At 41.3% G+C, this 12,282-nt stretch overlaps 1 protein-coding gene across 2 annotated transcripts in view; it reads left to right on the forward strand.

Moving 5' to 3' along the window:
- Positions 1–12,282, forward strand: part of NCALD (neurocalcin delta) — a 394,286-nt gene that overhangs the window by 29,068 nt on the left and 352,936 nt on the right. Inside the window, exon 1 of one of the 2 annotated variants that reach the window (XM_049633560.1) lies at positions 5,286–8,118. The exons of the other annotated variant lie outside the window; for it this stretch is intronic. The gene's annotated coding sequence lies outside the window, so the exon portion shown is untranslated. Of the gene's footprint in view, positions 1–5,285; positions 8,119–12,282 lie in introns of those variants that run through there. 2 annotated transcript variants of the gene reach the window in all.

Genomic DNA, 12,282 nt, shown 5'->3' on the forward strand with positions numbered 1-12,282 from the left:
TGCTTGAGATTCTCTCTCCCTGCTCCTCCACCGCTCATGTGCTCTCTCTCAAAATAAATAAACTTTAAAAATAAAATAAAGTAAAATCACCTCCTGCTTGAGCACCCTTGGGTTTGGATCTTGGTGTGGGATCCCCTTGGTTGTGACTAAGAACTCTGAAAAATAAGCATAGACTATCAAGTGTGATATGAACAATCGATGTAGTGAGTGGGCCAATTTTTTTGCCTTTCTTCATTTTTTTTTTCTCCTGTCCTAGTTGCTTTCAGGTCTTTAGTGCTTAGTTGACCCATTTGTAATATCTTAGATTATGGGGCTTAGATAGGCTAGGACTTAGGTGAGTTAAGACTGTGAAGCATAGGTCAGTTACCTGGGAATTGCCAGCCTTCTCAAGTCCTTACACATCCATGACTTCTGGCTGTGCCCATGTTTTCAGGGCTGTGATTGTATTTCTAGAAATCACTAGAGAAGTAACCCATTGTGTCTAGTTCGTCTTCACCCTGGAGAAAAGGTAGCACCTCTTCCTTGAATGTGCAACTCATTTGTTTCAATAGAAATAAATATTTATCAAGCATCTACTCTGTGCCATCCACCCTTTTAGGCTCTAGGAATTTGGGGTTGCAAAAGACAGGTAAGGGTTCTGGTCTCAAGAAAATAGACTTAAAGTAGAATTAAAGAGAATTAAAAGTACAATTCTAGGGGCTCCTGGCTGGCTTAGTCAGTAGAGCATGAGACTCCTGATCTCCGAGTTGTGGGCTCAAGCCCCACATTGGGTGTAGAGATTCCTTAAAAATAAAATCTTAAAGTAGAATTCTAATTAAAGTAGAATTATATGATCACTCATATAGAATAGAATGATGGTAGGACTATATTTTGTTAGATGGTCAGGGAAAACCTCTGTGAGGAAAGAGGATTGAAATTGAATTATGAATAACAAAAAGGAATATGTCACAAGAATAACGAAGAGAGCATTCCAGATGGATGCATGGGCAGTGCAGAAGCCTGGAGATGGGGATGAGCTTGATGTGTGGGAGGAGCAGAGAGGTCAGTGTGTCATTGGGTTTAGCCTAGACGGCAAAAGAGACATGCTTAAGATAAGGCTACGCAGACACACAGGGTCTTGGAGGCCAGGGCAGTGGGTCTGGATTTGTTCGAAAGGCAATAGGAATCTATTGATGAGCTTTAGGTAGGAAAGTGTCATGTTCTTTTTTACATTTAAACAATGGTTGCTTTTGATAAGAATGGATTGTAGGGAGTAGAAGCTAAAGCAGGGAGACTCCTTAGGTTTTGCTGTAACCCAAGATATGATGGTGGTTTGAAAAGTTGTAGTAATGGAGTAGGAGAAAAGGATACCAGCCCTAATCCAATACTGGTGTTCTTATAAGAAGAGTTTAGGACACAGACATACACAGATAGAAAACAATGTGAAGACACAGAGAGAAGACAGTTGGACATCTACTAGTCTAGGGGAGAAGCCTTAGAGGAAAAACCCTGTTGACACCTTGATCTTGGACTTCAAGCCTCCAGAATTGTGAAAACATCAGTATCTGTCATTTAAGCCACTCAGACTGCAATACCTTGTTATGGCAGCCTTAGCAAACTTACACATGTTAAGTTAAGGTGCCAGTTGGACCCAAGTGGGTATGTTAAGTCATCAGTTGGATGTGTGGACCTGGAGAGGCATGAATGCCAGAGAGAGAAAGATTTGGGGATTGTCAGTCTAGAGGTGGTACTTAAATCCTGGACTGGTTGGGATGACCTGGGGTATGAGTATAGAAAAGAGGGTCCATGGCTGAGCCCTGGAATAGTGAGGGCTGAGGAGAGGGAGAGTGAGGAATGGTCAGTGAGAAGCCAAAGGTTACCAAGGTGAGTAAACTTGAAAAGTGGCCTTTGATTTTCAGCCTGTTGGCTTCATTTTGGATCCATCTCTTAGACATATTTGACTCCTAAGATTTTTCCTTGAATATAAGTTTTGGATCTTTTCATCCCTTTCCTACCCTGAGGTGCTTGCTCACGTGACCATCTCTCATTTATCAGAGGTAGGGTGACAGACAGTTTCCCTAGGACTGAGGGGTTTCTGGGATGTGGGCCCTTCAGTGCTAAATGCAGAACATTTCCAGGCCAATTGGAATTAGTTGGTCACCCTAATAAAAGGAAAGTTTGGCAACGTTTATTTCTTTTATCTCACTGGCTTCATTGAAAGGTGACTGGTCTAAGAGAATGTCACAAATAGGAGAATTATGGTCTTTGAAATGTTTCTTTTTTCCTGGAAACCATCTAGAAATGGGTACTTCCACCATGAAACAAGCCTAATAATGAAAAATGAGTTTATACACCATTCAGTTCCATTACCCCCTACTCCGTTTCATTTTAACAAGAATATTTTCTTGGCTTGCGTTTGTATCATTAGTAATTCTATACATTTCAGGGTGTACATTTTGAGTAATTATCTCCCCAATGATTTTAAGCATTGGCTTCAGTTAATTGAACCTTTTAATGAACCCACTAACAACATCTTTGGCATTATACAAAATATAACGTTGGAGCCAGCTGCTGTTCATTGGGTTTCAGCTGGTCCAAACCTAACAGATGTTCAAAATCTAAACACAGGACTAAGTTGGTTTACCTTTTGTGGCCCTAATATGGGTGAGTGGAAAAAATGAGGTCCTTCAAGTCTTTGGATAAGGAGGGATCCTGAGTCACCATCCTGAATACTTGTTATTTGTTCACATCTCACTGGCCCAGCTTGGTTCTTGAGTCCAAGCCTCTCACCACACTTGGTTCTGCCTCCCTCCTTCCATCTCTTCCATCCTCTTCAGTTGCCTTCCTGGACTGGGCAGGAGGAAATACTAGACACATTCCTAGCTTCATCTGACCAGTGCCTCACTCCCACATCACATGACATGGACATAACTTTATACTCAGCCAAACATATGCTCCTGCTAAGGCCAAAACAGCCCAAAGTCAGGGCCAACTTCTATATTAGTTTCCTCTAATAACTGCTGTAACAAATCACGAGTTGGGTGGCTTCAAACAACAGAATTTTATCCTCTTCTAGTTCTGGAGGTTAGGAGTCTGAAATCAAGATGTTGCCAGGGCCATGCTCTCTCTGAAGGCTCTGGAGAGAGTCCTTCCTTGTCTCTTCCTAGCCTCTGGTGGTTGCCCACAATCCTTTGCATTCTTGGCTTTCAGACACATCACTCCAATCTTGGTCTCTGTCTTCAGATGATGTTCCCCTCCCTGTGTGTTTCGTGTCCAGTTTTCCTTCTTCTAAGGATACCAGCCATTGAATTATGGCCTTCCCTAGACCAGTATGACCTGACCTTAAATTGATTTCACCTGCAAAGATCTCATTTCCAAATAATGTTTCGTTCACAGGTACTAAGAGTTAGGACTTCATTATCTTCACATGTTTGTGGGGGACACAATTCAACTCATAAGAACTTCTTACTGATTAATCCTGTGAAGAAGAGCATTTGCTCATTAACAAGACTTGGTGAAGTCAACCACACAGTCAGGATAATAATAATTGCTGGCTTTCAGGCTTCGATTCTGATACCAACTCCAGCATGTATTTTTTTCCCCACACCAGCAACAATTAATTTGATTCTGACATAATCTACCTGGAGATACTGACTGACCCCACAGGTTAAGAGCTTAGTCCTAAAGTCTGCTCTCCCCACTCAGATGCCAATCACAAGTCCAACTGTCATTTGTGCGTTTGACCGACCAGCTATAAATCAGAGGTTCCAACAGGCCCCTCCTTGGGTTCCATTAATTTGCTAGAGTGGCTCACGGAACTCAGAGAAACATTGTATTTACTAGATCACCAGTGTATCATGAAAGGATTGAACTCAGAAACAGCCAGATGGAAGAGATGCATAGGGTGAGGTATGTGGCAAGGGACTCAGAGCTTCTGTGCTTTCTGGACATGCCACTCTCCCCACATCTCCATGTGTTTACCAACCCAGAAGGTCTCTGAACCCCATCCTTTTGGGTTTTTATGGAAGCTTCATCATATAGGCATGACTAAGTCATTGGCCACTGAACTCAATCTTCAGCCTCCTCCCTTCCCAGAGGTCTATAAGGGACTGAGTTCTAGCCCTTTTATCATGGGGTTGGTTTCTGTGGCAGAGATCAGCTCTCATCCTGTGATGACTAGGGACTTCCCAAAAGTCACCTCGTTAGCATAACAAAAGACATCTCTATTGCTCTCAACCTTAGAAAATTCCAAAGGTTTTAGGACCTCCTTGCCAGGGACTGGGATGAAGATCAAACATTTATTTCTTAATACAAATCACAATCCCACAAGGCAGCATGGGGTAGTGAAAACAGTACAGGACATGGAGGCAGGAGTACCATAGTCCCCTCTTAGCTGAGGTTCCTCTTGCGGCAGTTTGGCTTCCCAAGGTTTCAGTTTTTCCAGGACAACCTGCAGGGAAGAAAATGTGCCTCCTTCTGACAAATCATCAGCCGCTCAGACGTAGCGTAAGACCCCGTCACAGTGCTTGCATCATTCGTCACTCACCTCACTTCATCTTGTCAGGTAGACATTTTGTCATCTCACAGCATTTCTAGAAGAAGGGTAAGTATATACTAAGATATTCTGAGAGAGACCCCATTCATATAACTTTTATTACAGCATATTGTTATAATTGTTCTATTTTGTTGTTCATCCTTTACGGTGCCTAGTTTGTAAATTAAAAGGTATCATAGATACGTGTGTTTAGGAGAAAATACAGCATATACGCGGCTCGGTACCATCCGCAGTTTGAGGCATCACTGGGGGTCTTGGAATGTATGCTCTGTGGACAAAGGAGACCACTGTGTTTGAATCCTAGCTCCACTGCTTGTTTGAGAAGCCATGGGCAAGTCACTTACCTTCTCTTGAAGATTTTTTAAAGTTTATTTATATTTAGAGAGAGAGAGAGTGGGGGAGGGGCAGCGAAAGGGAGAGAGAGAGAATCCCAAGCAGGCTCCACGCTCAGCACAGAATCCAATGTGGCGCTTGATCCCATGACCCTGGGATCGTGACCTGAGCCGAAATCAGTAGTGGGACGCTTAACCAACTGAGCCACCCACACGCCGCCACATACTGTTTTTCTGATTCTCAGTTTCTTATTTATAAAATGAGCGCAACCTCTATCATACATAGCTGTTGTGAGGTTCACATGACGTAGGTTACACAAAGCAGCTGGCTCAGTGCCTGATAGACTGTTTGATTAATGCTCTCACTTCCCTTTTATTTTATTTATTTACTTATTAAAAGATTTTATTTTTAAGTAATTTTTACACCCAAAGTAGGCTCAAAGTCACAAGCCTGAGATCAAGAGTCGCATGCTCTACTGACGGAGCCAGCCAGGCACCCCCCCCTCACTTCCCTTTTAAATCAAGCTGATGTCATGTAAATGAATTTGTAAGTTTCTTTGCACTCTTCATAGAATTTATTATAACTGCATGGCTCATGATGAGATTATTAACCAGTCTGAGCATTACCTGAGTTTTGTATTTTAAGAGTGACTCTTTTTGGGTGTGATTGATAATTTTGGAAATGGAGTAGGGAATGGCTTTTTCATCATGAAAGGAGTAGTATAATGTCCCTCCCTGGAAACTTTATAATCAAATACCTTGGTTCCATTGGAAACCACTGCCTTAGGAATTTGGTTGGAGTTGATTAGCCCTGATGATTTCTTGTGGCTCTGGGCCATCTATCTTATCCTCAGCAATTTGTGAGGTATTTAAGGGCAGGATTTGTTCCTTGCTATTAACTATCACATCAGTTAGGAATTATGTTTGGTTGCTGGGAACAGAGCTAGTTTCAGTGGCTTGAGGATTTATTATTTTTTCTTACAACAAATATTGGGAAGCAGTCAGTCCAGGGAAAGTGTGGCCGCATCTTGTGACCCAGGCCTCTTCTAGTTTTCTGTTCTATCTTTAGTGCACATTTCTGTTCTCGAGATAGCCTTATATGGGAGAAAATATTTGCAAATCATATATCTGGTAAAGGATTAATATCCAAATATATAAGGAATTGACACAATTAAGCAAAATAATAAGAATAATTTAAAAATGGGAAAAGGATCTGAAGAGATGTTTTCCCAAAGAATATATAGAAATGGCCAACAGGTACATGAAAAGATACTCAACATCACTAATCATTAGGAAAATGCAAATCTAGACCCCAATGTGGTATCATTGCATACCTGTTAGAATGGCTATGATAAAAAAGACAAGATAACAAATGCTGATGAGGATGTGGAGAAAAACATACCCTTGTGCAGTGTTGGTGGGAATGTAAATTGGTACAGCCATTATAGGAAACAATATGAAGTTTCCTTAAAATATTAAAAATGTAACTACCATATGTTCCAGCAATTCTGCTTCGGGGTATATATCTGGAGGAGATGAAATCAGGATCTCAAAGAGATATTTATGCTCCCAGGTTCATGGCAGCATTGTTTATAATGCCAAGACATGAAAACAATTATGTATGTCAGCCATAAAAAGGAAGGAAATCCTGCCATTTGCAATGACATGGATAGACCTTGATGGAATTATGCTAAGTGAAATAAGTCAGACACAGAAAGACAAATACTGTATGATCTTACTTGTATATGGAATCTAAAAAACTGAACTCATAGAAACATACAGTAAATTGGTGGTTGCCAGGGGTGGGGGAAATGGGTAAAGGTAGTCAAAGAGTACAAACTTCTGGTTATAAGATGAGTAAGGTCTGGAGGTCTAATGTGCAGCAGGGTTACTATAGTTGACAATACTGTATTGTATATTTCAAAGTTGCCAAGAGAGTAAATCTTAAAATATTCACTAATACATAAAAAAATGGTAATTATATGAGGTGATTGATGTATTCACTAACCTTATTGTGATAATCATTTTACAATATATATGTATATCAAATCATCATGTTGTACATCGAACTTGTACAATGTTATATAGTCAGTTAACATCTCAATAAAGCTGGAAGAAAAAAGATAGCCTTATAGTCCAAAATGGCTGCTGGAGCTGGAGCCATCACATCCATGCTCCAGGTAGAAAGATGGAGAAAAGAGGAGGCAAAGGGCCATAACCCCCAGCTGAATCAACCGTCTTAAGATCCTTACTCAAAACTCTACTTTCCGTTTTATTTTTGTTTTGTTTTGTTTTTTCAACCTTGGTAATTATACTGGTCAGTAAGGGAGGCTAGGGAAATGCAAATATTTTTAGTAGGGCACTTTGCCACCCAAAAATATAGATAGGAGAGAATGGATACATTGGCAGCTAGCAATCTCTGACTCGACTCCCTCAAATCATGTGATCATACCCTGTATGATAAAAATACATTTCCTTTTATCCAACTACAATTATCAATCATACTGAAGAGTCCCTCATAAAGAACTAAAGAGTAGTTTTTTTTCTATGGCACATAGGGTAATTCTTTAACTCATGGAAACTTAGTGAAATCGTTCATTTATACAAGTGGTACGTTGTTTGTGTCTCCTAAGTGTCTGGGAAGGTACAAGACTCTGAGGACAGAGCAATGAGTGAGACAGGCATAGTTCCTTTTCTCCTAATTACAGTCTAATGGAAGAGCAGAGAAGCATGAATCAAAGTAGCACATAAAGAAATGAAGGATTCCTATGTGATGACAAAAAAATGACAGGTTTTAGTGCTGTAAAAGGAACACTCTGGTTATAGAGTTAGGGAAGGCTCTTGACTCCAAGGATGAGTTGAAATTTGATGGATGGGTAGGAAATAACTGGTTGAAGGGGCTGTGTGGGTAAATAGCATTCCAGGAATTCCAGGCATTCCAGAAAGAAAGAATAGTACAAATGAAGGCCAGTGGTGGGAGGAGCATGGAAAAAGGCTAGTTAGTGTGACTGGAGCACAGGAAGCAAGAGGGAGCACATCAGGCCAGGAGATTACAGAGGTGGGCAAGGACTAGCCTTGTGGGGATGTTAAGGATTTCAGTCTTCCTCCCAAGAGCAATGGGAAGTCACTGAATTTGAAGGTGGAGTGGGGTTAGGGGCATGTGAAATGAACATACTAGCTCTTTGAAAAGATCACTGGGATAGAGGATGGACTGGACTGAATTGAATAGTGACAGACTAGACAGGAGTACAGGTAAGTGATGAATGGTGGATTGGTGCAGGATGATGGTAGTTGTAGGCGTGGAAAGAAATAGATGGATTCAGGAGGACAAATGTAGTTTCTTAGGGCCGCTTGACTTGTGAAGGCTGCCGATGTTCCTTGTGTCTTTCTGAGGTACAGAATTGCATCTTTAATATGAAAGAGAAAGTGGCTACAGTAGATTTATTGATATTAACAGGATTTTATTCCAGAGATTTGCTCAATCGCAAAATAACCCAGGCTTTACCAGCCCTGGGTTGAGGTGAGATTTGGTCTGGTTTGGTCTTAGTGCAGTATTTTTTATTTCGTGTATTTTTCTAAACAGCAACTCTGGGATTTTGACAAAAAGTACATGAAAGACCTGTATGTATGCTCTTGTACAGTCATGAGAGATGCTTAGATGATGTATTCCTTGCTGCTATGAGAGTTAACTTTCTTCATTTACCAGAATCGGAGAATTAAAGAATTGAGAGGTTTCAGGTTAAAAAACATGATACCCAAATGCAGTGTTTATTGTTGGCTGTCCCCCCTCCTAATATCACTAAAATGTCAGAGAAAGGATTATGTAGCATTAGCTCAATGAAGACAAAAGGAATAGGAAAGGAGATGACTATATACAAGAGATGCTAACTACATTTCGAGATCTGGAAAGTAGATGGAATAATGGTAACTGATTGGGGTTTTAGCTTTTCCTACTTGGTTAAAAGCCTATAGCCAACAACAAGCAAGATGGCTTTGTGTCACAAAACTAAAGGCAGGCTCAGATATTGGTGGCACTAGATACCTCTGAAAGTGGGGCTGATAGGAGCATTAGTTTAAAAAGGATTCCTTCCCTCCGCTGGTGATGCTAGACAAGTACCTCCCTCCACTCTGCACAGATAAGTTTATGTCTAGAGAGGATGAACTTGGGAGTTCCCAGACTGTAGGACAAGCCAACAGATACTTAGCAACGCTTGGAGACATTTTTTGTTGTTGCAACTTGGTGGAAATTTCTTACTGGCATCTAGTGGGTAGATGCCAGAGATTCTGCTAAATATTCTATAATACACAGGACTGCTGCCCCCATAACAAAGAATTATATGCCCTCAAATGTCAATAGTGCTGAGGTTGAGAAACTGTGAGTTACGTGAAAATCTGGGGTGAGACTCTGTGCCTCCTTACCCAACATAGACATGTGCATGCACAGGCAGTACAGGAGATGGAAGAATGTCTTTGCTGGGGAGTTGAGTGGCAAAGACGAAGATACTGACATCTGTAAATCTCCCAACAATATGACAGGACCCTGCCGATCACTCACTGTAAGTTGTACCCACTCTCCCAGAACTTCCATTCATCTTTTTGAGACCATCTTAACCATGAACAGACAGCCAAATCTCACCAGATAGTCGAGGAGAGTCCCTTCATGAAGAATAGAGTTAAAAATGAAGAAGGGGAGCCTCGGTGGCTCAATTGGTTAAGTGTCTGACTTTTGGTTTCGTCTCAGGTTATGGTCTTACAGTTTCGTATGTTCAAGCCCCACATGGGGCTCTGTGGTGATGGTGAGGTGCCTGCTTGAGATTCTCCCTGTCTCGCTCTACCCCTCTCCCACTCGCGCTCTCTGTCTCTCTCAAAATAAATAAGTAAACTTTTAAAAAACTTTTACAAAATGAAGAAGAAAAAAGAGGAACTAGAAGAAAAGAATGCTAGCAACAGAAGAAAACATTAACATTAAAAGTATTTCTGGAGAGGGGCGCCTGGGTGGCTCAGTCGGTTAAGCGTTGGACTTCAGCTCAGGTCACGATCTCGCGGTTCGTGAGTTCGAGCCCCGCGTTGGGCTCTGGGCTGATGGCTCAGAGCCTGGAGCCTGCTTCCGATTCTGTGTCTCCTTCTCTCTCTGCCCCTCCCCCGTTCATGCTCTGTCTCTCTCTGTCCCAAAAATAAATAAACGTTAAAAAAAAAAATTAAAAAAAGTATTTCTGGAGAGATAAGAGATGCTATTGCACTTCTTAAACTAGAACATTATGGTATTAACAAGAAAGGGATCTTAAAATAACAAAAGTTATCGGAAATTAAAACTATGAGAGTAGAAATAAAAATGAAGTGTTGGAAAGTAAGGTTGAAGAGCTCTTAGAAAGTAGAACAGAAGGGCCAAGAGATGGGGAAATAGGAGAGAAAAGATAGCAATGGAAGAAAGTCCAAGAAGTTAACATCCAAATAATAGGGATTCCAAAAAGAACATGATGAAAATTAGAAGAGAAAAAAAAATACAAGAAAATTCCCCAAAGGGTATGAATTTCCAGACTAAAGGACCTGTTGGGTGCCCAGTACAAGAGATGTCTGTCACCATGAAATTTTATATCGGGAATGAAGAAAAATCTTAGGAGCTATTAGAGATGAGAAGAAATCAGCTATCAGAGGTGAACTAGACTTTTCTACACCGGAAACTATAAGATAATGGAGCATTACCCTCAACATTTTGAGGAAAAATCATTTCCAGTTAGAATTCTGATTTTGCAGAACTTCAGGCAAATGTAAAGGTAGAATAAAAGCATTTCCAACGTTGTATGACTGAAGGAATTTACTTCCATGTATCTTGACTTAGGAATATGCTGGAGGATGTGCACCATCAAAAAGGAATATAAATCAAGAAGGAGGAAAACAGGAGACACGGGATCAGGTCAAGGACCCACACAGTAAATGGGGAAGGGAATACCTGATTTAATTTAAAAAATTTTTTTAACGTTTATTTATTTTTGAGAGAGAGAGGCAGAGTATGAGCAGGGGAGGGGCAGAGAGAGAGGGAGACACAAAATTTGAGGCAGGCTACAGGCTCTGAGCTGTCAGCACAGAGCCGGATGTGGGGCCCGAACTCACAAACTGCGAGATCATGACCTGAGCCGAAGTCGGATGCTCAACCCTCTGAGCCACCCCCAGGTGCCCCGTTGATTTAATTTTTTTTAACGTTTTTGTTTATTTTTGAAAGAGAGAGAGAGAGACAGAGCACGAGTGGGGGAGGGGCAGAGAGAGAGGGAGACACAGACTCTGAAGCAGGCTCCAGGCTCTGAGCTGTCAGCACAGAGCCTGATGCAGAGCTTGAACTTACAAACTATGAGATCGTGACCTGAGCAGAAGTTGGACGCTTAACTGACTGATCCACCCAGGCGCCCTGGGAATACCTGGTTTAAAGTGTGCATCAGGCTCATGAAGCTTGGGCAGATTGTAACGGGAGGATGGGGCACTCCAAGAGGGATGTCCTTAAGGAAAACAAACAAATTTGGAGTGCCTGGGTGGCTCAGTTGGTTAAGCATCTGACTCTTAATGTTGGCGCGGGTTGTGATCTCCTGGTTGTGAGATCAATTCCCACGTCCAGCTCTGCCTCAGGCTCTGTGCTGAGCAGGAACCTATTTGGGATTCTGCCTTTCTCTTTTTGCCCCTCCCCTGCTGAAGAGCGTGTGCACGTGGGTGTGCGTGTATGCTTGCTCTCTCTTTCTCAAAATAAAGAATTTTTTTTTTTAAAGGAAAGCAAACAGCTAGTACATACTGTAATATAAGCAATGAGGAATTTTAGGGAGTTCTGGGAGTTTTCAGGCTATCATAGTGAAAGTTATATAGAAAATTGAGTAAATGAAAAATGAGACAAAGAAAAGAGGATGAACAAGAAAGGAAATCTATTCTGATTGTGCATTTAGAGAGCACTCATTCTATTCCAGGCACTCTTTTCAGTGCACATAATTATCCATTTAAGCCTCACAGCAACTCATGAAGTAGGTGTGGATACAGTTTTCATTTTACAATGATGGAAAGTGATGCACGAGGCCACATAGCTGGTACCCATTGGAGGCTGGATTAGAACCAAGGCAGTCTGGGCTCATCGTCCTAACAATGTAAATTCTGTATTGCTTTATTCAAAATAGTGATACTGCTCTCTCGATGCGATGGTGGGGTGGGGAAATGGGAGGAAGTAATGTAACTGCTAAATTCAAATCTTTGACCGTAGGAAGTGGTAGATAATGTCCACATGGGAAAAGAAATCAAGAAATAGCAATAAAGTATTTAATATAAAAATATGGAGGTTAATGTTGGGAGGAAATAGCTAAAAAGAGTTAAGAGTTGTTACCTGTGGGGAATGAGCCTGGGAGGTGGGAAGGGATGGGGTCACAGGCTGCTCTTTTTTCCTTT

Source organism: Panthera uncia, chromosome F2 (assembly GCF_023721935.1).
Source record: "Panthera uncia isolate 11264 chromosome F2, Puncia_PCG_1.0, whole genome shotgun sequence".
In the NCBI taxonomy this organism is placed as follows: domain Eukaryota; kingdom Metazoa; phylum Chordata; class Mammalia; order Carnivora; family Felidae; genus Panthera; species Panthera uncia.